This window comes from Coregonus lavaretus, assembly GCF_964263955.1.
Source record: "Coregonus lavaretus genome assembly, chromosome: 37".
In the NCBI taxonomy this organism is placed as follows: Eukaryota; Metazoa; Chordata; class Actinopteri; order Salmoniformes; family Salmonidae; genus Coregonus; species Coregonus lavaretus.
In genome coordinates this window covers 27328029-27352793 of record NC_140024.1, presented here as the reverse complement: position 1 = coordinate 27352793, position 24765 = coordinate 27328029, and the positions used below count along the sequence as shown (strand labels likewise).

At 44.6% G+C, this 24765-nt stretch overlaps 1 pseudogene across 1 annotated transcript in view; it reads right to left on the bottom strand.

Annotated features, from left to right (window-relative positions):
- Window positions 1-10868, bottom strand: part of LOC311111399 (ADAMTS-like protein 3) — an 85612-nt pseudogene extending 74744 nt beyond the window's left edge. Inside the window, exons 1-2 of the transcript in view lie at window positions 10842-10868; window positions 7420-7547 (exon numbers count right to left, since the gene is read on the bottom strand). The product of the transcript in view is annotated as an ADAMTS-like protein 3 (transcript). The remainder of the gene's footprint in view (window positions 1-7419; window positions 7548-10841) is intronic.
- Window positions 10869-24765: the final 13897 nt, after the last annotated feature.

The following is a 24765-nucleotide window of genomic DNA, read 5'->3' as shown; positions in this document are numbered from 1 at the left end:
CACACTAATCTGTTCACCTCACTCTGTCAAAACCATCTCCTGCCTGGTCTGAAATCCACCACAGCGTAACACTCCATTCCTCTCCCCCTTCCTACACCGTATTGACACGCTACAAAATCTGTTCCACCTTGTTAGAAACAATAACTGCACCCCATCTCCCAGTGTGTGTTAACTTCCACTTCGCCACATTTCTCATTCTCACCCCCGGGGTAGAATAACATTGGTCTAAACTGGTAGCAGCTCATTTGTCCTGGGCTATGCCCCAAATGGCACCCTATTCCCTACATAATGCACTACTTTTGACCAGAGCCCTATGGTCCCTGGTCAAAAATTATACACTACATAGGGAATAGGATGCCATTTGGGACGCAAAGCGGATGTTAAAAAGCTTCAGTGTAATCGGCCATTAGGGTGAATGGGGAGTTGGAGACCACACTACGGCCATTCAGCCTGCTCCAAGGAAAAGCAGGCACCGAGACAGAGTAGGAATGTCTATGTCTTAACGAACCAATTAATGGCTTTCCCCCATCGAGATGAATCACTGATCCACACTGGGTTATACGTATAGGCTGGAGACAGGCACACACACATGCATACAGACATATGCACACACACACACACACACACACAAGCACACACACACACACACACTACACACACACGGCTGTGTGCAGACCATGCTTTCAGGGTCTGGGAATGTCTATGAGGTGGCTATTTGTCTTCTAGCAGACACACAGAGAGCAAAAATGTCTGAAGTCCACAGACATGAGGAAGGATAGGCAGCACTGTGTCTAACGGTGTGGGGTGAAGTTGCCCCTAGATCTTTGGACAATTTGGCATTTTCTCCACTAATAGTTAAGGTTAGGCTTGGGGGAGGTGACATTGATCCTAGATCTGTACCTAGGGGCAAACTTCACCCCGGAGCGTGTCTAACAGAGTAATCCAAATGTAGCATTATCAGGTGTGTAAGTGCTGGGCTAGAACAAAAGCCTGCATACCATGCAGCTCTCCAGGACTGGGATTGAAAAGAACAGTGCTGCTCTAATTTAAGTCTAGACAGATATTCCTAGACAGATATTTCCTCCCAGTCACTGGATGTTTCTAGAAGGACAGATGAAGCTAGCAGGAGTCTGGGGGGAAGGGGCCTTGTGTCTGGGACCAGAGAAGGCAAGGCGCTGGGCACACAGCATCTGATGTCCAAGAGAAACATGGGGCCAGACATTACCCCAGTTCTCTGTCTGTCTGTGTGTGTGTGTGTGTGTGTGTGAGTGTGAGTGTGAGTGTGAGTGTGAGTGTGAGTGTGAGTGTGAGTGTGAGTGTGAGTGTGAGTGTGTGTGTGTGTGTGTGTGTGTGTGTGTGTGTGTGTGTGTGTGTGTGTGTGTGTGTGTGTGTGTGTGTGTGTGTGTGTGTGTGTGTGTGTGTGTGTGTGTGTGTGTGTGTGTGTGTGTGTGTGAGTGAGTGAGTGAGTGAGTGAGTGAGTGAGTGAGTGAGTGAGTGAGTGAGTGAGTGTGTGTGTGTGTGTGTGTGTGTGTGTGTGTGTGTGTGTGTGTGTGTGTTATGCCTGGAGTGAGCTGGAGTGGGGCATGGAGAAAGAGATTACAGTAGGCTTAAGGTGTTCTCTGCAGTCTTTCTCTGTTCTCCTTCAACTACACAGGCAGCTTTTCTGCTGGCTTAACCCTGACACCTGACACACACACACAAGCGCACACACACACACAAGCGCACACACACACACACTCACACACACACACACACACACACACACACACACACACACACACACACACACACACACACACACACACACACACAATCAATCCCAGTGCGCTCGAGCAGGTGTGTTGGCTGATGCAGGGAATGGGAGATATTGCTCAAATAACTGTGTAAATCTCCCTGTGGGGGAAGCAGGCAAATCAAGCACACAATCACTTCCAGACTTCTACACCCATTTAATCAACGGAGGGAAGTCAGGGCAGAGGTCTGAGGCTGCATCTCAAATGGTACTCTATTCCCTATGAAGTGCACTACTTTTGGGAAAAATAATCTGATTGGTGAACTGGAACAATTGTTATCTCAATCATCCCCTAAAGACATACAGATATGGCCCCCTGTCATTCACTTAAGTTGCGTCCCAAATGGCACCCTATTCCTTCCTGTAAATAGTGCATACAGTGCCTACAGAAAGTATTCATACCCATTGACTTATTCCACATTTTGTTGTGTTACAACCTGAATTCAAAATGAATTAAATTGATTTATTTTCTCACTCATCTACACACAATCCTACATAATGACAAAATGACGTTTTTAGAAATGTTTGCAAATTTATTGAAAATGAAATACAGAAATATCTCATTTACATAAGTAATCACACCGCTGAGTCATTACTTTGTAGAAACACCTTGTGCAGCGATTACAGCTGTGAGTCTTGCTGGGTAAGTCTCTTACAGCTTTCCACACCTGGATTGTGCAACATTTGCCTGTTATTCTTTTCAAAATGCTTCAAGCTCTGTCAAATTGGTTGTTGAACATTGCTAGACAACCATTTTCAGGTCTTGCTACAGTATAGATTTTCAAGTACATTTAGCTCAAAACTGTAACTCAGCCACTCAGGAACATCCTCTGTCTTCTTGGTAAGCAACTCCAGTATAGATTTGGTCTTGTGTTTTATGTTATTGTCCTGCTGAAAGGTGAATTGATCTCCCAGAGTCTGGTGGAAAGCAGATTGAACTAGGATTTCCTCTAGGATTTTGCCTGTGGTTAGTTCCATTACATTTCTTTTTTATCCTGAAAAACTCCTGAATACCTTCTACCCCAAAGCCATAAGACTGCTGAACAGTTAATTAAACAGCTACCTGGACTTTCTGCTTTTTACACCCTACCTACATGTACAGTACATTTTACGGACACAATATATTTTACATTAGTGATCTTTTTTGTTGTTGTTTTAAGTCCCATCCTTCAGCTACCCTCAACCCCTCCCATCTAGCTCTGAAAACCAGCAAGTTATTGTTATTTGATTGTGTTACCATTCTTTTTTATCTATTTGTTCATTTTCTTACTTTTAACTGCATTGTTGGGAAAGGGCTCATAAGTAAGGATTTCACTGTAAAGTCTACACTTGTTGTATTCAGCGCATGTGACAAAGAAAATGTTATTTGATTCGTTTTTTTTTTTTTTTACCCTACCAATAGGCAGTGGAACACCTCCCTGGTCTTTGTGGTTGAATCTGTGTTTGAAATGCACTGCTCGACTCAGGGACCTTACAAATAATTGTATGTGTGGGGTACAGAGATGAGGTAGTCATTCAAAAAGCATGTTAAACACTATTATTACATACAGAGTGAGTCCATGTAACTTATTATGTGACTTGTTTAGCCAGTTTTTTGTCCTGAACTTATTTAGGCTTGCCATAACAAAGTGGTTGAATACTTATTGACTCAAGACATTTTAGCTTTTCATTCTTTATTAATTTGTAAACTTTTAGAAAAACATAATTCAACATTGTCATTATGAGGTATTGTGTGTAGGCCAGTGACCAAAAATCTCAATTTAAGATGTTTTTATTTAGGCTGTAACATAACAAAATGTGTAATAAGTCAAGGGGTATGAATACTTTCTGAAGGCACTGTGTGTACTCCCTATAGACGGGTTGGTTGTTTAGCAACAAAACCAACGCGTGCGCAACTATGTGGCAAACAGACGGGGTTGGTTTACATGATGACCAAACCGGCTCCGCGCGTGCGTCCACATGCGTCATCGTGCGCATCTTGAGTTTGTCCCCACCAGATGAGATCAGGACACGCAGGTTGAAATATCAAAACGCACTCTGAACCAACTATATTAATTTGGGGACAGGCCAAAACATAAATGAAACATTTATGGACATTTAGCTAGCTAGCTTGCTGTTGCTAGCTAATTTGTACTGGGATATAAACATTGGGTTGTTATTTTACCTGAAAGGTACTGGATCTTTGTAGAATTTGGGTCAACTGTGTTCTCTACTCCAACAATTAATTCACAGATAAAAGGGGAATCCTAATTAGTTTCTAGTAATCTCTCCTCATTCAGTCTTCTTCTTCTTCTTCTTCTTCTTCTTCTTCTTCTGTGGATTTTATATGAAGGCTGGCAACCAACTTTAAGGTACATTACCGCAACCAACTGGACAGGGGTGTGGACCTCGTTCATCTTTCAATCACCCTTAGGTGGGTATATGCTCCTAAAAACCAATGAGGAGATGGGAGAGGCAGGACTTGCAGCGCGTCAAGCACCTAAAATAAGATAAAGTTCTATTTTAGCACCTGGCTACGCAGACGCTCGTTGACGCACGCGAGCAGTTTGGATGAAATGATTGAATAACATGTATGTGTATATTTATTTTGCAATGCTCGCGCACGCAATGTGGGCGGTGTGGTCAGCATGTTAGATTGTTGATAACATGTCAACTATATTTCATCTCTAATATTTCTTGAAAACATAACTAAAATTGCACAATGATCACTTGTCTCTCAAATTAATCACTACATTTGTTGGTTAGCTAGCTAGCAATTTTTTGCCATATTAGCATAGACATGACATCAGTCAAAACAAGACATGGTTTCAAGAACAAACACAAGGAAGTCCAGAGAGGGCATATGAATAAATAAGGAAAATATTTATCTCATGATCACTGCATAACAAAAGTTGATTTGTCGAGATCACAAGAACTATCAAAAGTACCACGCATCATCCATTCAATAAGCACCTCATCAAGGAGCCCTGTGGCTGAGTTGATTGCAATGCACTCGTGGGGCATTTAAGCCCTGAACGATACCTGACAAGCAGCACTGTCTCCCAGGCTGCGTGCCACACCAAAGACCATAGCCAATCTCATGCAAGGAACAATGCAGCTAACTTGGTTAGTCTTACATTTACATTTAAGTCATTTAGCAGACGCTCTTATCCAGAGCGACTTACAGTTAGTGAGTGCATACATTTTTTTTTTAAAATACTGGCCCCCCGTGGGAATCGAACCCACAACCCTGGCATTGCAAACGCCATGCTCTACCAACTGAGCTACATCCCTGCCGGCCGTTCCCTCCCCTACCCTCGACGACGCTGGGCCAATTGTGCACCGCCCCATGGGTCTCCCGGTCGCGGCCGGCTACGACAGAGCCTGGATTCGAACAAGGATCTCTAGTGGCACAGCTAGCACTGCGATGCAGTGCCTTAGACCACTGCGCCACTCGTCTTGTTAGCTAGGTAGTCTTGTTAGCTATCTAGATAGCTTGTTATCTATGCTGGTTGTTAGCTTGCATAACTTATATGTGTATAATTATAAGGGACACTTCATGTTTTGTGGATAATATTTACATTTACAGTGGGGGGAGCTCCCTTCCTGACAGGCTGATCAAATTCAATTTCAGCCTCAGAGGCAGCATCTTGACTTATCAGCCTATGAGGCTGCTATTGAATCTGATCAGCCTGCAAGGAATAGAGCACACCCACTCTTGATCATATACATAATGCACTGTCTGCTAATCTGCTTGCAAGGAGCTTTACCTATGAAACAGCCTGCAAGGCAGAATCCTGACTTTTCAGCCTATTGTATCTGATCAAGGTCTGAGGCTGAAATTGAATCTGATCAGCCTGTCAGGAATGGAGCTCACCCACTCTGTAAAACATGAAGTGTCCCTTACAATGATAAACATTTAAGTTATGCAAGCTAACAACCAGCATAGATAACTAGCAAGCTAGCTAACAAGACTACCTAGCTAACTAGCTAGCTAGTTCGCTCACAAGCCTGGGAGACAGAGCTGCCTGTCAGAAAGGCTGAAGAGAGGGACGTTAAAAAGGAAAGATATACATCTGTGTCCATTCAGTAACCCTACACCTCTCTGAGCACCACTCTTAACACACAGGAGACATTCAATTGAGCAACAATGATCCCAATATGACAGAGCAGTGCAATAGAATCTCCCCTGAATCCGTCCAAAGGTCAATACTGTGTGTGTTTGTGTGTGTGTGTGTGTGTGTGTGAAATTGTCTTCTCCCTGTTTCCATTATAAATGGATACAGGATTCATTCCATAATCACTGTTGCCAATTAACCCTGTTTAGTAGCTCTATCATTTTATGTGAATTTTTTTATTTGTGCTGTTGTAAAAATGCTCTTATCCAGAGAAACTTACAGTAGTGAGTGCATACATTTTCATACTGGTCCCCCTTGGGAATCGAACCCACAACCCTGGCATTGCATGCTCTGCCAACTGAGCCACATGGATTGTAATGTATGGTTTTGGCAGACAGTAGAGTAATTTCCTAACACTAAGGTGATGCGCAGGTTGAGTAGCGTTCAGAACAATGGAGAATAATACCAATGTTGTGCTAGGAGGGGTGTGTGTGTGTATGTGTGTGTCTGTCTGTCTGTCTGTCTGTCTGTCTGTCTGTCTGTCTGTCTGTCTGTCTGTCTGTCTGTCTGTCTGTCTGTCTGTCTGTCTGTCTGTCTGTCTGTCTGTCTGTCTGTCTGTCTGTCTGTCTGTCTGTCTGTCTGTCTGTCTGTCTGTCTGTCTGTCTGTCTGTCTGTCTGTCTGTCTGTCTGTCTGTCTGTGTCCTCGTGTAGTACCAGGAGACATGATGTGAATGACTGGCAGCTCTTCTCCCAAACAGTTGACCCTTCAAACTGTTGCTTTCTTCAAACAGTTGACCTTTCAAACTGTTGTCTCTTCAAACAGTTGAGCCTTCAAACTGTTGCTTTCTTCAAACAGTTGACCTTTCAAACTGTTGCTCTCTTCAAACAGTTGACCCTTCAAACTGTTGCTCTCTAAAGAGGTTGTAAACTGTAACACCTAATGATTTACAGGATATAACCTTCCATCCTCCCTAGAATCTAACCTCCCATCCTCCCCAGGATTTAACCTCCCATCCTCCCCAGGATATAACCTCTCATCCTCCCCAGGATATAACCTCCCATCCTACCCAGGATCTGACCACTCCCATCCTCCCCAGGATATAACCTCCCATCCTCCCCAGGATATAACCTCCCATCCTACCCAGGATATAACCTCCCATCCTCCCCAGGATATAACCTCCCACCCTCCCCAGGATATAACCTCCCATCCTCCCCAGGATCTGATCTCCCACCCTCCCCAGGATATAACCTCCCATCCTCCCCAGGATATAACCTCCCATCCTCCCCAGGATATAACCTCCCATCCTACCCAGGATATAACCTCCCATCCTCCCCAGGATATAACCTCCCACCCTCCCCAGGATATAACCTCCCATCCTCCCCAGGATCTGATCTCCCATCCTCCCCAGGATATAACCTCCCATCCTCCCCAGGATATAACCTCCCATCCTCCCCAGGATATAACCTTCCATCCTCCCCAGGATATAACCTCCCATCCTCCCAAGGAGTGTGTGTGTTTTTGATACTGACCCTCCGTTGAGACACCTGCGTAGAGAGTATGAGGCCCCTCCTCCACAGGTGCGTGAGCAGTCGCTCCAGGTGCCCCATGCGTCCCAGCCACTGTCCCCGTCCTCATCTGATCGAGTCATACGAGACGCCTGAGAGAGAGAGGTGAAAGAGGTTAGAGTATAACTTACACATGCACGCACAAGCACAAACACACACACAAACAAGCAAATCAAATCAAATCTATTTTTATTGGTCAGATATACATAATTAGCAGCTGTTATTGCGGGTGTAGCGAAATGCTTGCACGGACACACACACACACACACACACACACACACACAAATAAGCACACACACACACAAACCGTGTTGCTATGTGTTATTGTAGTGAATTGGGAGGGTATCCTTGGCCGAAGTTGGGACCTTGAAGAAAAATAATAATACTTTTTCTTACAGTCCATAGAAATGTATATTTTGCTTTTTGACCAAACACCACAAGACCCACACAACTCTGAGGGGTTAGAAACACAGGTGCTGTGACTCAGTCCAACAGCGTGCTGTTATGACAAGAGAACCAAACTGCTTGTCTAGATCACTAGAGCCAAATCCCAAATCGACCCCTATGCCCTATGCACTTGTGGAGATCAGAGAGGATTTGACAGATGTAAGCAATTTTGAAATTCTCCAAATTGCCCTCTGATAGGCGAGGTGGAAGTTTCCCTACATTGCTTATACCAATCAAATCGTCTCAGATCTCCACAAGTGCATATCGCGTAGGGGTCTTGGATTGGGCCTTGGAATTGTACTGGACTACTAAAGGAGGAAGGTAACTGCACATTCTATGGAAATACCCTCCTCATCAGTGAGCATGATCATGGATTTCAGAAGATTAAAATATGGATCTCTAATCAGGGATTTGGTTTATTATAGTTTCTGTCTTGCTTTTAGTAATATTATTACATGGCTGTTATTGCATGCATGTTATTAAACAGCTGTTATTACATGGGTATTAACATATGTTATTCCATCACCCACAGGGAGCTGGGAAGACCAAATAGGAAATGGAGGATGTATTCACTAAAACTGTGGTGTGTGTGTGTGTGTGTGTGTGTGTGTGTGTGTGTGTCTGTGTGTGTGTGTGTGTGTGTGTGTGTGTGTGTGTGTGTGCATGTGGGTGTGTGTGTGTGTGTGTGTGTGTGTGTGTGTGTGTGTGTGTGTGTGTGTGTGTGTGTGTGTGTGTGTGTGTGTGTGTGTGTGTGTGTGCGCGAGTGTGTGTGTGTGCATAAGATTTGAATTAGTGCGATGTGGTTCATGGCTAGTTTAGAATAATGTAGATCCCCCTTTACACAGTGTAAGTGTCAGTTGGCTGGGAGGACACAACATTAAGAGATCAAGTTATGCTACACACTGAGGTACTGAATAACACTGTGTGGTTTTAAAACGTGCCTAACTTGGAAATGTATGTTTCTTCCCCCACATCATTGCTTTCAAGTAGAGGAAGCAGACTCAGGTATAGGAGGCAGACTCAGGTAGAGGAAGCAGACTCAAGTAGTAGGAAGCAGACTCAGGTATAGGAGGCAGACTCAGGTAGAGGAGGCAGACTCAAGTAGAGGAAGCAGACTCAAGTAGAGGAAGCAGACTCAGGTATAGGAGGCAGACTCAGGTAGAGGAGGCAGACTCAAGTAGAGGAAGCAGACTCAAGTAGAGGAAGCAGACTCAAGTAGAGGAAACAGACCCATTTAAACAGATGTTCTGATGTGAGGATAGTCTCTCTTGACTGTTATGACCCACGAAGACATAATATATAATCTTCAATACAGGAGAGGGTTGAGGATAGAGTATTTAACATGAATACTAAAGCAGGTATAGCTGATGAGAAAATGTACATCTATGCTGCAGCTGTATTTCTTCTATAATCCAATATTTTATTATGACCTGAAACCAGATGGTAAGCTGAAGCCTGGCTGTAGTCAGTGCTGGGTTCAAATACTATTTGAAATCTTTTGATTACTTTTAGCGTTTGTTTTAGCCTGCCTGGAGTGCAAGAGGCGGGGTTTGCACTTTTGAGACTTTCTATTTGTTACGTTGTGCCAGGCAAGCTCAATCAAACCCAGCTGTATTCAAAATGATTTCAAATCCAGGTCTTGCAGTAGTACGACCTATTTGAACCCTGGAAGTGCACTGGAAATGGTGTGTGTGTGTTCCGTTTGCATCATACAGCAGTGTATCACAGGCCTAGAGGTACACTCTTAGAAAAAAAGGTGCTATCTAGAACCTAAAAGGGTTATTCGGCTGTCCCCATAGCAGAACCCTTTTTGGTTCCAGGTAGAACCCTTTTGGGTTCCATGTAGAACCCTTTCCACAGAGGGTTCTACCTGGAACCAAAAAGGGTTCTAAGAGTTTAGAATGCAGTCTTACATCTTATGAGTGATACACACACACACACACACACACAGATAATCTGATTTACACCCCATCAGTTTACTGCATCTCACTAAAGGCAGTGCAGACACTCTCCCACAACTCCGTAGAGACATCTCCCCTAACTTTATCTTATCCAGGTCTCCTGTATGTATTTGTGTCTGTGTCTCTGTGTGTGTGTGTGTGTGTGTGTGTGTGTGTCTCTGTGTGTGTGTGTGTGTGTGTGTGTGTGTGTGTGTGTGTGTGTGTGTGTGTGTGTGTGTGTGTGTGTGTGTGTGTGTGTGTGTGTGTGTGTGTGTGTTGTGAGCGTATTAAAGGCCAGGCGAGCGAGAGGGTTCTCCTGGCTTTATCTCACCAAAAATAGGAAAGTTGGCTTCCTGTGGCTCAGTGATGTCACAGCAGACCCTCTGGTGCCATAGAGAGAAGTAATCTGACACTGTGAGTGTGTGTGAGTGTGTGTGTGTGTGTGTGTGTGTGTGTGTGTGTGTGTGTGTGTGTGTGTGTGTGTGTGTGTGTGTGTGTGGGTGTGTGTGTGCCAGAGTGAGAAAGAATCTGATGGTGTTTTTCAGGGAGACCAGGACCAGAAGACAACTAAAACATTCTTGGGACTATCTCACACTGTGCCCTTCCTTTTTAGTGTCACCAGATTCACGACTTGAAATATGTATTTACTTTGAACTACTCAATACTGTGTCTACGTCCTAAACGGCACCTTTTTCCTTATGTAGTGCACTACTTTTGACCAGGGCCCATTGGAACACCCATAGGGCTCTGGTCAAAAGTAGTGCACTATGTAGGTAATAGGGTGCCATTTGGGATGCAGACTGTTATTTCTGGATGGGAGTGGACATAGACCTTCTACAGAGCATTTCTCATGGCGGAGTTTAAATTGCTAACACAGGAAAAATGTGAATTATTTTGACATTGTTATTTACGCCTGGTTACTGATGGTAGAATGTCTTACAGTACATTCCTCTGACGGTCTTATTTCAATCTCTCTTCCAGACCCCAAATCACCCTAACCTTGGATGAAATCAGAATGGACGCCATTCTAGAATGTTTCTCTCTCATATGCAGTACACACACGCACGCACGCACACACACACACACACACACACACACACACACACACACACACACACACACACACACACACACACACACACACACACACACACACATAAACCCATGGCAAAAACCTCCCCACATGGACAGTGTATCATCATCATAATCATGTGTGTGTGTGTGTGTGTGTGTGTGTGTGTGTGTGTGTCTGTATCTGATTCTGAAACCCCTTGCTATTGTTTGACTTCCAACCCCCAGACTGGACCAAAAGCAGGCTAACGAGACAAATTTTCATTCAACTTACTAATGGAATGAGAGACCACCTTTTGTTACTAAGCTGGCTGGAAGCTGACATCCAACAGTAATAACATTGCTATGAGGAGAATCTGTTCGGGCCAGGCCGTTTTGGCTGAGACGACTGGCTCGCTCTATTGTGTCAGTTCAGCATAGCTCTGTCTCAGCATTCTGTAGCCATTTAAACTGGCGAGATTAGTGATCACCGACCTATCAAAACACATTGAGAGGGAGAGAGAGAGAGCTGGGGAGAGAGAAAGAGAGAGGGAGAGAGTGAGTGAGTGAGTGAGTGAGTGAGTGAGTGAGTGAGTGAGTGAGTGAGTGAGTGAGTGAGTGAGTGAGAGAGAGAGAGAGAGAGAGAGAGAGAGAGAGAGAGAGAGAGAGAAAGGTGAGGGAGAGAGAGTGCGGGAGAGAGAGGTGTGGGAGAGAGAGTGCGGGAGAGAGAGAGAGAGAGACAAAACTGGGGAGAGAGAAAGGGAGAGTGAGAGAGAGAGAGAGAGAGAGAGAGAGAGAGAGAGAGAGAGAGAGAGAGAGAGAGAGAGAGAGCGAGAGAGAGAGAGAGAGAGAGAGAGGTGCGGGAGAGAGAGTGCGGGAGAGAGAGAGGTGTGGGAGAGAGAGTGCGGGAGAGAGAGAAAGAGAGAGAGAGAGAGAGAGAGAGGTGCGGGAGAGAGAGTGCGGGAGAGAGAGAGAGGTGTGGGAGAGAGAGTGCGGGAGAGAGAGAGAGAGAGAGAGAGAGAGAGAGAGGTGCGGGAGAGAGAGTGCGGGAGAGAGAGAGAGGTGCGGGAGAGAGTGCGGGAGAGAGAGAGAGGTGCGGGAGAGAGTGTGGAGAGAGAGAGAGAGAGAGAGAGAGAGAGAGAGAGAGAGAGAGAGAGAGAGAGCGAGAGCGAGAGCGAGAGCGAGAGCGAGAGCGAGAGCGAGAGGTGCGGGAGAGAGAGTGCGGGAGAGAGAGAGGTGTGGGAGAGAGAGTGCGGGAGAGAGAGAGAGAGAGAGAGAGAGAGAGAGAGAGAGATAGAGGTTCGGGAGAGATTGTGCGGGAGAGAGAGACAGTGAATGAGATAGAGGGAGAGAGAGTTCCCTCTGCAGCCCAACCTGCTATATTCCATTCTCTGCTCTGTTCGTTCATTCATCATTAATTAATTCATATTTTTTTTTATTAGGGGGTAGATCAGCTTTAATATTGCAGATAGATTGTAACTTCCATCAATGTAATTGTCTGCATCACTTCCAATCCCCCATATGTTTTTTTTCTCGCAAATATATATATATATATATATATACAGTGGGGAAAAAAAGTATTTAGTCAGCCACCAATTGTGCAAGTTCTCCCACTTAAAAAGATGAGAGAGGCCTGTAATTTTCATCATAGGTACACGTCAACTATGACAGACAAAATGAGAAAGAAAAAAATCCAGAAAATCACATTGTAGGATTTTTAATGAATTTATTTGCAAATTATGGTGGAAAATAAGTATTTGGTCAATAACAAAAGTTTCTCAATACTTCGTTATATACCCTTTGTTGGCAATGACACAGGTCAAACGTTTTCTGTAAGTCTTCACAAGGTTTTCTGAGCAAAACCCTTGCTTCTCCTGAGTGGCGCAGTGGAGATCCTGGTTCGAATCCAGGCTCTGTCGCAGCCGGCCACGACCGGGAGACTCATGGGCGGCGCACAATTGGCCCAGCGTCGTCCAGGGTAGGGGAGGGAATGGCCGGCAGGGATGTAGCTCAGTTGATAGAGCATGGCGTTTGCAACGCCAGGGTTGTGGGTTCGTTTCCCAGGGGGGGCCAGTATAAAAGATAATAATATGTATATATGTATTCACTAACTGTAAGTTGCTCTGGATAAGAGTGTCTGCTAAATGACTAAAATGTAAATGTAAAATGTTTTCACACACTGTTGCTGGTATTTTGGCCCATTCCTCCATGCAGATCTCCTCTAGAGCAGTGATGTTTTGGGGCTGTCGCTGGGCAACACAGACTTTCAACTCCCTCCAAAGATTTTCTATGGCGTTGAGATCTGGAGACTGGCTAGGCCACTCCAGGACCTTGAAATGCTTCTTACGAAGCCACTCCTTCGTTGCCCGGGCGGTGTGTTTGGGATCATTGTCATGCTGAAAGACCCAGCCACGTTTCATCTTCAATGCCCTTGCTGATGGAAGGAGGTTTTCACTCAAAATCTCACGATACATGGCCCCATTCATTCTTTCCTTTACACGGATCAGTCGTCCTGGTCCCTTTGCAGAATAACAGCCCCAAAGCATGATGTTTCCACCCCCATGCTTCACAGTAGGTATGGTGTCCTTTGGATGCAACTCAGCATTCTTTGTCCTCCAAACACGACGAGTTGAGTTTTTACCAAAAAGTTATATTTTGGTTTCATCTGACCATATGACATTCTCCCAATCCTCTTCTGGATCATCCAAATGCATTCTAGCAAACTTCAGACGGGCCTGGACATGTACTGGCTTAAGCAGGGGGAGACATCTGGCACTGCAGGATTTGAGTCCCTGGCGGCGTAGTGTGTTACTGATGGTAGGCTTTGTTACTTTGGTCCCAGCTCTCTGCAGGTCATTCACTAGGTCCCCCGTGTGGTTCTGGGATTTTTGCTCACCGTTCTTGTGATCATTTTGACCCCACGGTGTGAGATCTTGTGTGGAGCCCCAGATCGAGGGAGATTATCAGTGGTCTTGTATGTCTTCCATTTCCTAATAATTGCTCCCACAGTTGATTTCTTCAAACCAAGCTGCTTACCTATTGCAGATTCAGTCTTCCTAGCCTGGTGCAGGTCTACAATTTTGTTTCTGGTGTCCTTTGACAGCTCTTTGGTCTTGGCCATAGTGGAGTTTGGAGTGTGACTGTTTGAGGTTGTGGACAGGTGTATTTTATACTGATAACAAGTTCAAACAGGTGCCATTAATACAGGTAACGAGTGGAGGACAGAGGAGCCTCTTAAAGAAGAAGTTACAGGTCTGTGAGAGCCAGAAATCTTGCTCGTTTGTAGGTGACCAAATACTTATTTTCCACCATAATTTGCAAATAAATTCATTAAAAATCCTACAATGTGATTTTCTGGAGAAAAAAATTCTCAATTTGTCTGTCATAGTTCACGTGTACCTATGATGAAAATTACAGGCCTCTCTCATCTTTTTAAGTGGGAGAACTTGCACAATTGGTGGCTGACTAAATACTTTTTTTCCCCACTGTATATATATATATATATATATATATATATACAGTGAGGGAAAAAAGTATTTGATCTCCTGCTGATTTTGTACGTTTGCCCACTGACAAAGACATGATCAGTCTATAATTTTTATGGTAGGTTTATTTGAACAGGGAGAGACAGAATAACAACGAAAAAATCCAGAAAAACGCATGTCAAAAATGGTATGAATTGATTTGCATTTTAATGAGGGAAATAAGTATTTGACCCCTCTGCATAACATGACTTAGTACTTGATGGCAAAACCCTTGTTGGCAATCACAGAGGTCAGACGTTTCTTGTAGTTGGCCACCAGGTTTGCACACATCTCAGGAGGGATTTTGTTCCACTCCTCTTTGCAGATCTTCTCCAAGTCATTAAGGTTTCGAGGCTGACGTTTGGCAACTCGAACCTTCAGCTCCCTCCACAGATGTTCTATGGGATTAAGGTCTGGAGACTGGCTAGGCCACTCCAGAACCTTAATGTGCTTCTTCTTGAGCTACTCCTTTGTTGCCTTGGCCGTGTGTTTTGGGTCATTGTCATGCTGGAATACCCATCCACGGCCCATTTTCAATGCCCTGGCTGATGGAAGGAGGTTCTCACCCAAGATTTGACGGTACATGGCCCCGTCCATCGTCCCTTTGATGCGGTGAAGTTGTCATGTCCCCATAGCAGAAAAACACTCCCAAAGCATGATGTTTCCACCTCCATGTTTGACGGTGGGGATGGTGTTCTTGAGGTCATAGGCAGCATTCCTCCTCCTCCAAACACGGCGAGTTGAGTTGATGCCAAAGAGCTCCATTTTGGTCTCATCTGACCACAACACTTTCACCCAGTTCTCCTCTGAATTAAAATTATAGACTGATCATTTCTTTGTCAGTGGGCAAACGTACAAAATCAGCAGGTGAGGGAAAAAAGTATTTGATCCCCTGCTGATTTTGTACGTTTGCCCACTGACAAATAAATTATCAGTCTCTAATTTTAATGGTAGGTTTATTTGAACAGTGAGAGACAGAATAACAACAAAAAAAATCCAGAAAAACGCATGTCAAAAATGTTATAAATTGATTTGCATTTTAATGAGGGAAATAAGTATTTGACCCCCTCTCAATCAGAAAGATTTCTGGCTCCCAGGTGTCTTTTATACATGTAACGAGCTGAGATTAGGAGCACACTCTTAAAGGGAGTGCTCCTAATCTCAGCTTGTTACCTGTATAAAAGACACCTGTCCACAGAAGCAATCAATCAATCAGATTCCAAACTCTCCACCATGGCCAAGACCAAAGAGCTCTCCAAGGATGTCAGGGACAAGATTGTAGACCTACACAAGGCTGAAATGGGCTACAAGACCATCGCCAAGCAGCATGGTGAGAAGGTGACAACAGTTGGTGCGATTATTCGCAAATGGAAGAAACACAAAATAAATGTCAATTTCCCTCGGCCTGGGGCTCCATGCAAGATCTAACCTCGTGGAGTTGCAATGATCATGAGAACGGTGAGGAATCAGCCCAGAACTACACGGGAGGATCTTGTCAATGATCTCAAGGCAGCTGGGACCATAGTCACCAAGAAAGCAATTGGTAACACACTACGCCGTGAAGGACTGAAATCCTGCAGCGCCCGCAAGGTCCCCCTGCTCAAGAAAGCACATATACAGGCCCGTCTGAAGTTTGCCAATGAACATCTGAATGATTCAGTGGAGAACTGGGTGAAAGTGTTGTGGTCAGATGAGACCAAAATCGAGCTCTTTGGCATCAACTCAACTCGCGTGTTTGGAGGTGGAGAAATGCTGCCTATGACCCCAAGAACACCATCCCCACCGTCAAACATGGAGGTGGAAACATTATGCTTTGGGGGGGTGTTTTACTGCTAAGGGGATAGGACAACTTCACCGCATCAAAGGGACGATGGACGGGGCCATGTACCATCAAATCTTGGGTGAGAACCTCCTTCCCTCAGCCAGGGCATTGAAAATGGGTCGTGGATGGGTATTCCAGCACGACAATGACCAAAAACACACGGCCAAGGCAACAAAGGAGTGGCTCAAGAAGAAGCACATTAAGGTCCTGGAGTGGCCTAGCCAGTCTCCAGACCTTAATCCCATAGAAAATCTGTGGAGGGAGCTGAAGGTTCGAGATGCCAAACGTCAGCCTCGAAACCTTAATGATTTGGAAAAGATCTGCAAAGAGGAGTGGAACAAAATCCCTCCTGAGAGGTGTGCAAACCTGGTGGCCAACTACAAGAAACGTCTGACCTCTGTGATTGCCAACAAGGGTTTTGCCACCAAGTACTAAGTCATGTTTTGCAGAGGGGTCAAATACTTATTTCCCTAATTAAAATGCAAATCAATTTATAAAATTTTTGACATGCCTTTTTCTGGATTTTTTTGTCGTTATTCTGTCTCTCACTGTTAAAATAAACCTACCATTAAAATTATAGACTGATCATGTCTTTGTCAGTGGGCAAACGTAAAAAATCAGCAGGGGATCAAATACTTTTTTCCCTCACTGTACATACATATATATATATACATATACATACACATATCCTTCCCTAATTGGAGTAAACTAGTGAACAACAATGCTTAGGCCTCTACTTCCAGCTTATACTTACTATTTACATTTTATGGACACAATCAATTTACAATAATTATATTTTGTTAGCTGCATGTGCGACATAACTCCACCAGTTCTACCGATGATATCATTTACGAAGATTATATCTTTTTTAAACATTTTGTCAAAAAATGTTTAAAAATGTTCACCTTCACATGAGTCTTTCTGTATGGCTGTTAACTTTACATTATCAATAGAAAAAAAATCTCTACAATTTGCTTCAGTTAGAGGAGATGGAGGCGACAGAAATGAAAACATATGCTTAAAGTACTTTGTTTCCTCCTTCAAAATATAATTTGGTGAATCATGGGTGACTCCGTCATTTGTAACCAGTTTCAGTAAATTATATTTTGTTGCATTCCTATGTTGAAGATTAAAAAATAATTTGGTTCATTTTTCCCCATATTCCATCCAGTTTGCTTATTTCCATAATATATTACACTTGATCTTTCTTGAATAAGTTTCTCCATTTCCTTTTGTTTTTCCTCAAATTTATTCTGAGCCTCTATGTTACAGTTTTTATTGCTATGTATCTGTTCTGTTAGACCTTCTATTTCCTTTGTTAGTATGGACTCTTTTGACCTAAATTGCTTTTGTTTTCGAGATGAGTACTGAATTGCATGGCCTCTAAAGGCACATTTAAAGGTGTCCCATACAATAAGGGGATTTGCTGTACCTATGTTATGTCGGAAAAAATCAGTTATGTATTCCTCTGTCCTAGTTAAAAACAAGTTATCATCCAATAGGCTTTGATTTAAATTTCCAATACCCTCGCCCACGTGGAAATTCAGTAAGAGTAATGTACATGCCAATTATATGATGGTCCGACCGCATTCTGTCCCCTATCAACACTTGTTTAACTTTTGGTGCCAACAAGCATGACATTAGAAAGAAGTCAAGACGACTAGCTTGATTGAGTCTCCGCCATGTATATCTCACTAGATCAGGATATTTAAGCCTCCATATACAGTTGAAGTCGGAAGTTTACATACACCTTAGCCAAATACATTTAAACTCAGTTTTTCACAATTCCTGACATTAAATCCTAGGATAAATTCCATGTTTTACGTCAGTTAGGATCACCACATTATTTTAAGAATGTGAAATCTCAGAATAATAGTAGAGGGAATGATTTATTTCAGCTTTTATTTCTTTCATCACATTCCCAGTGGGTCAGAAGTTTACATACACTCAATTAGTATTTGGTAGCATTGCCTTTAAATTGTTTAACTTGGGTCAACCGTTCCGGGTAGCCTTCCACAAGCTTCCCACAATAAGTTGGGTGAATTTTGGCCCATTCCTCCTGACAGAGCTAGTGTAACTGAGTCAGGTTTGTAGGCCTCCTTGCTCGCACACGCTTTTTCAGTCCTGCCCACACATTTTTTATAGGATTGAGGTCAGGGCTTTGTGATGGCCACTCCAATACCTTGACTTTATTGTCCTTAAGCCATTTTGCCACAACTTTTGAAGTATACTTGGGGTCATTGTCCATTTGGAAGACCCATTTGCGACCAAGCTTTAACTTCCTGACTGATGTCTTGAGATGTTGCTTCAATATATCCACATAATTTTCCTTCCTCATGATGCCATCTATTTTGTGAAGTGCAACAGTCCCTCCTGCAGCAAAGCACCCCCAGAGCATGATGCTGCCACCCCTGTGCTTCACGGTTGGGATGATGTTCTTCGGCTTGCAAGCAATCCCCTTTTTCCTCCAAACATAACGATCAGACCAGAGGATATTTCTCCAAAAAGTACGATCTTTGTCCCCATGTGCAGTTACAAACCGTAGTCTGGCTTTTTTATGGCGGTTTTGGAGCAGTGGCTTCTTCCTTGCTGAGCGGCCTTTCAGGTTATGTCGATATAGGACTCGTTTTACCGTGGAAATAGATACTTTTGTACCTGTTTCCCACATCATATTCACAAGGTCCTTTGCTGTTGTTCTGGGATTGTTTTGCACTTTTTGCACCAAAGTACATTTATCTCTAGGAGACAGAATGCATCTCCTTCCTGAGCGGTATGATGGTTGTGTGGTCCCATGGTGTTTATACTTGCGTACTATTGTTTGTACAGATGAACGTGGTACCTTCAAGCGTTTGGAAATTGCTCCCAAGGATGAACCAGATTTGTGAAGGGCTATAATTTTTTTTCTGAGGTCTTGGCTGATTTCTTTTGATTTTCCCATGATGTCAAGCAAAGAGGCACTGAGTTTGAAGGTAGGCCTTGAAATACATCCACAGGTACACCTCCAATTGACTCAAATTATGTCAATTAGCCTATCAGAAGCTTCTAAAGCCATGACATCATTTTCTGGAATTTTACAAGCTGTTTAAAGGCACAGTCAACTTAGTGTATGTAAACTTCTGATCTACTGGAATTGTGATAAAGTGAATTATAAGTGAAATAATCTGTCTGTAAACAATTGTTGGAAAAATTACTTGTGTCATGCACAAACTAGATGTCCTAACCAACTTGCCAAAACTATAGTTTGTTAACAAGACATTTGTGGAGTGGTTGAAAAACAAGTTTTAATGACTCCAACCTAAGTGTATGTAAACTTCCGACTTCAACTGTATCTACTAGTTCTAATGTATCCATGCCATTCACGATTTCCTTAAGAGCATGAGGGTGATTGTTTTGTAGTGTGATTTCCAATAAAAAATACCATAGTGATTGAGTGTCCATATAGCTGTACCATGATATTTGCATTGCTACTAAGTAACCCTCCAATTGTTCTCCACTATTCCACCCGCTAAAGCCCCTCCCCATCCCAAGTTGGGCTGTCCCAGTGATCAGCATACCACCCCCGTCCCCTCGGATGCCTAGGCCCCCGAGAGGCCAGGACCCATCCATCGAAAACAGCACAGAGTGCCACCCACAAACCAGAAGCAGGTCAACCGCCAAAAGCATTTACAATGCTCTCACCTCAATATATATATAGCTATTTAAAAACATATATCCTTTCAAATATCTTGCATATCTTATTTTCCATCATTATCAATTAATATGCGTAATAATATCGGCAGTTCATGCGTAGGATTTTAACCTATAACCCGGATTGCCATTGTAGTATTACATTATATTTTTTACAAGCAATTATTATTTTTTGTCAGAGTTGCATGATGCAACAACTGTCAGCCAAATAGCACAGAGCTATAGGATATTATATTATTGTAAAAGTAAAATCATTTTTGATACACTTAATGTCTGCATTCCAAATTACTTCCTATTACCTACATTGTGCACTAATTATGAGCATGGCCCATAGGGCGATGGTTAAAAGTAGTGCACTATGTAGGGAATAGGTAACTATTTGGGATGCAGACCTAAGAGAGTTTTTCCGAGTTACAGAGAGAGAAAACAGTGTTGCATCATTTGTTTACATAAGTTATAACTGCTATGGAGTTGCACAGAATATAGCTGGCAGCATTCATCTGTCTATGTGTACAACTTGTGTTTATCTGTGTTCAATGGGACATGTTTAAGGTATTACAGTATGCCTCATCTAGCTGCTTGAATTGAAAGTGTGTATGTGTAGCTGTTGTGTATGTATGTGTGTGTGTGCACATATGAGCTGTAGCTGCTGTCAGTGTGTATGTGTGCAGATATGTGTGTGTGTCCTAACCTCCCTCTCCTTCTCAGAGAAACTGGACGCCTAACTCTGCAGCAGCAGCTTTCTTCTCTTCTCCAGCACTAATAAGTCTGTCTGTCTGTAGCAGAGCCCTGGTATGCCTGTCTCTATTTGCCAATAACAACAGGGCAACATCCCTACAGGGCTACATCCCTACAGGGCAACATCCCTACAGGGCCACATCTCTACAGGGCTACATCCCTACAGGACCACATCCCTAAAGGGCCACATCCCAGAGGGCCACATCCCTACAGGGCTACATCCCTACAGGGCCACATCCCACCAGGATCACATCCCTACAGGGTCACATCCCAACAGGGCCACATCCCAACAGGGCTACATCCCAACAGGGCTACATCCCAACAGGGCTACATTCTTACAGGGCTACATTCTTACAGGGCTACATCCCTAGAGGGCCACATCCCTACAGGGCTACATCCCTACAGGGCTACATCCCCACAGGGCAACGTCCCCACAGGGTACATCCCTACAGGGCTACATCCCTACAGGGCTAAATTCTTACAGGGCTACATCACTAAAGGGCTACATTCTTACAGGACTACATTCTTACAGGGCTACATCCCAACAGGGCTACATCCTTACAGGGCTACATCTCAACAGGGCTACATCCCTACAGGGCTACATCTCAAATGGCTACATCCCTACAGGGCTACATCCCAAATGGCTACATCCCTACATGGCTACATCCCTACAGGACCACATCCCTACAGGGCTACATCCCAAATGGCTACATAACTACAGGGCTACATCCTAAATGGTTACATCCCTACAGGGCTACATCCCTACAGGGCTACATCCCAAATGGCTACATCCCTACAGGACTACATCCCAAATGGCTACATTCTTACAGGGCTACATTATTACAGGGCTACATCACTAAAGGGCTACATATTTACAGGACTACAGTCTTACAAGGCTACATCCCTACAGGGCTACATCCAAAATGGCTACATCCCTACAGGGCTACATCCCAAATGGCTACATCCCTACATGGCTACATCCCAAATGGCTACATCCCTACAGGGCTACATCCCAAATGGCTACATCCCTACAAGGCTACATCCCAAATGGCTACATCACAAATTGCTACCTTGCTACAGGGCTACATCCCAAATGGCTACATCCCAAATGGCTACATAACTACAGGGCTACATCCCAAATGGCTACATCCCAAATGGCTTCATCCCTACAGGGCTACATCCCAAATGGCTACATCCCTACAGGGCTACATCCCTACAGGGCTACATCCCAACAGGGCTACATCCCTACAGGGCTATATCCCAAATGGCTACATCCCTACAGGGCTACATCCCAAATGGCAACATCCCTACAGGGCCACATCCCTACAGGGCTACATCCCTACAGGGCAACATCCCTACAGGGCCACATCTCTACAGGGCTACATCCCTACAGGGCCACATCTCTACAGGGCCACATCCCAGAGGGCCACATCCCTACAGGGCTACATCCCTACAGGGCCATATCCCACCAGGATCACATCCCTACAGGGTCACATCCCAACAGGGCCACATCTCAACAGGGCTACATCCCTACAGGGCTACATCTCAAATGGCTACATCCCTACAGGGCTACATCCCAAATGGCTACATCCCTACATGGCTACATCCCTACAGGACCACATCCCTACAGGGCTACATCCCAAATGGCTACATAACTACAGGGCTACATCCTAAATGGTTACATCCCTACAGGGCTACATCCCTACAGGGCTACATCCCAAATGGCTACATCCCTACAGGACTACATCCCAAATGGCTACATTCTTACAGGGCTACATTCTTACAGGGCTACATCACTAAAGGGCTACATATTTACAGGACTACAGTCTTACAAGGCTACATCCCAACAGGGCTACATCCCTACAGGGCTACATCCAAAATGGCTACATCCCTACAGGGCTACATCCCAAATGGCTACATCCCTACATGGCTACATCCCAAATGGCTACATCCCTACAGGGCTACATCCCAAATGGCTACATCCCTACAAGGCTACATCCCAAATGGCTACATCACAAATTGCTACATTGCTACAGGGCTACATCCCAAATGGCTACATCCCAAATGGCTACATAACTACAGGGCTACATCCCAAATGGCTACATCCCAAATGGCTTCATCCCTACAGGGCTACATCCCAAATGGCTACATCCCTACAGGGCTACATCCCTACAGGGCTACATCCCAACAGGGCTACATCCCTACAGGGCTATATCCCAAATGGCTACATCCCTACAGGGCTACATCCCAAATGGCTACATCCCTACAAGGCTACATCCCAAATGGCTACATCCCAAATAGCTACATTGCTACAGGGCTACATCCCAAATGGCTACATCCCAAATGGCTACATAACTACAGGGCTACATCCCAAATGGCTACATCCCAAATGGCTACATCCCTACAGGGTTACATCCCAAATGGCTACATCCCTACAGGGCTACATCCCTACAGGGCTACATCCCAACAGGGCTACATCCCAACAGGGCTACATCCCTACGGAGCTACATCCCTACAGGGCTACATCCCAACAGGACTACATCCCTACAGGACTACATCCCTACAGGGCTACATCCCTACAGGGCTACATCCCTACAGGGCTACATCCCAACAGGACTACATCCCTACAGGGCTAAATCCCTACAGGACTACATCCCTACAGGACTACATCCCTACAGGACAACATCCCTAAAGGGCTACATCCCTACAGGGCTACATCCTAAATGGCTACATCCCTACAGGACTACATCCCTACAGGGCTACATCCCAACAGGGCTACATCCCTACAGGGCTACATCCCTACAGGGCAACATCCGAAATGGCTACATACTATAATATAATAATAATATGCCATTTATCAGACATCCCTACAGGGCTACATCCCTACAGGGCTACATCTCTACAGCGCAACATCCAAAATGGCTACATCCTTACAGGGCTACATCCCTACAGGGCTACATCCCTACAGGGCTACATCCCAACAGGACTACATCCCTACAGGACAACATCCCTAAAGGGCTACAACCCAACAGGGCTACATCCCTACAGGGCTACATCTCTACAGGGCTACATCCCAACAGGGCTACATCCCTACAGGGCTACATCCCTACAGGGCAACATCCGAAATGGCTACATACTATAATATAATAATATGCCATTTATCAGACATCCCTACAGGGCTACATCTCTACAGCGCAACATCCAAAATGGCTACATCCTTACAGGGCTACATCCCTACATGGCTACATCCCAACAGGGCTACATCCCTACAGGGCTATAACCCTACGGGGCTACATCCCTACAGGGCTACATCCCTAAAGGGTTACATCCCTACAGGGCTACATCCCTACAGGGCTACATCCCAACAGGGCTACATCCCAACTGGGCTATGTCCCTACAGGTCTACATCCCTACAGGGCTACATCCCTACAGGGCTACATCCCAACATGGCTACATCCCTACTGGGCTACATCCCAATGGGGCTACATCCCTACGGGGCTATATCCCTACAGGGCTACATCCCTACAGGACTACATCCCTACAGGGCTACATCCCTACAGGGCTACATCCCTACAGGACTACATCCATTCAGGGCTACATCCCTACAGGGCTACATCCCTACTGGGCTACATCTCAAATGGGCTACATCCCTACGGGGCTATGTCCCTACAGGGCTACATCCCTACAGGACTACATCCCTACAGGGCTACATCCCTACAGGGCTACATCCCTACAGGACTACATTCATACAGGTCTACATCCCTACAGGTCTACATCCCTACAGGTCTACATCCCTAAATGGCTACATCCCTACAGGGCTACATCCCAACAGGACTACATCCCAACAGGGCTACATCCCTACAGGGCTACATCCCAACAGGGCTATATCCCTACAGGGCTACATCCCTACAGGGCTACATCCCAACTGGACTACATCCCTACAGGGCTAAATCCCTACAGGACTACATCCTTACAGGACTACATCCCTACAGGACTACATCCCTAAAGGGCGACATCCCACCAGGGCTACATCCTAAATGGCTACATCCCTACAGGACTACATCCCTACAGGGCTACATCCCAACAGGGCTACATCCCTACA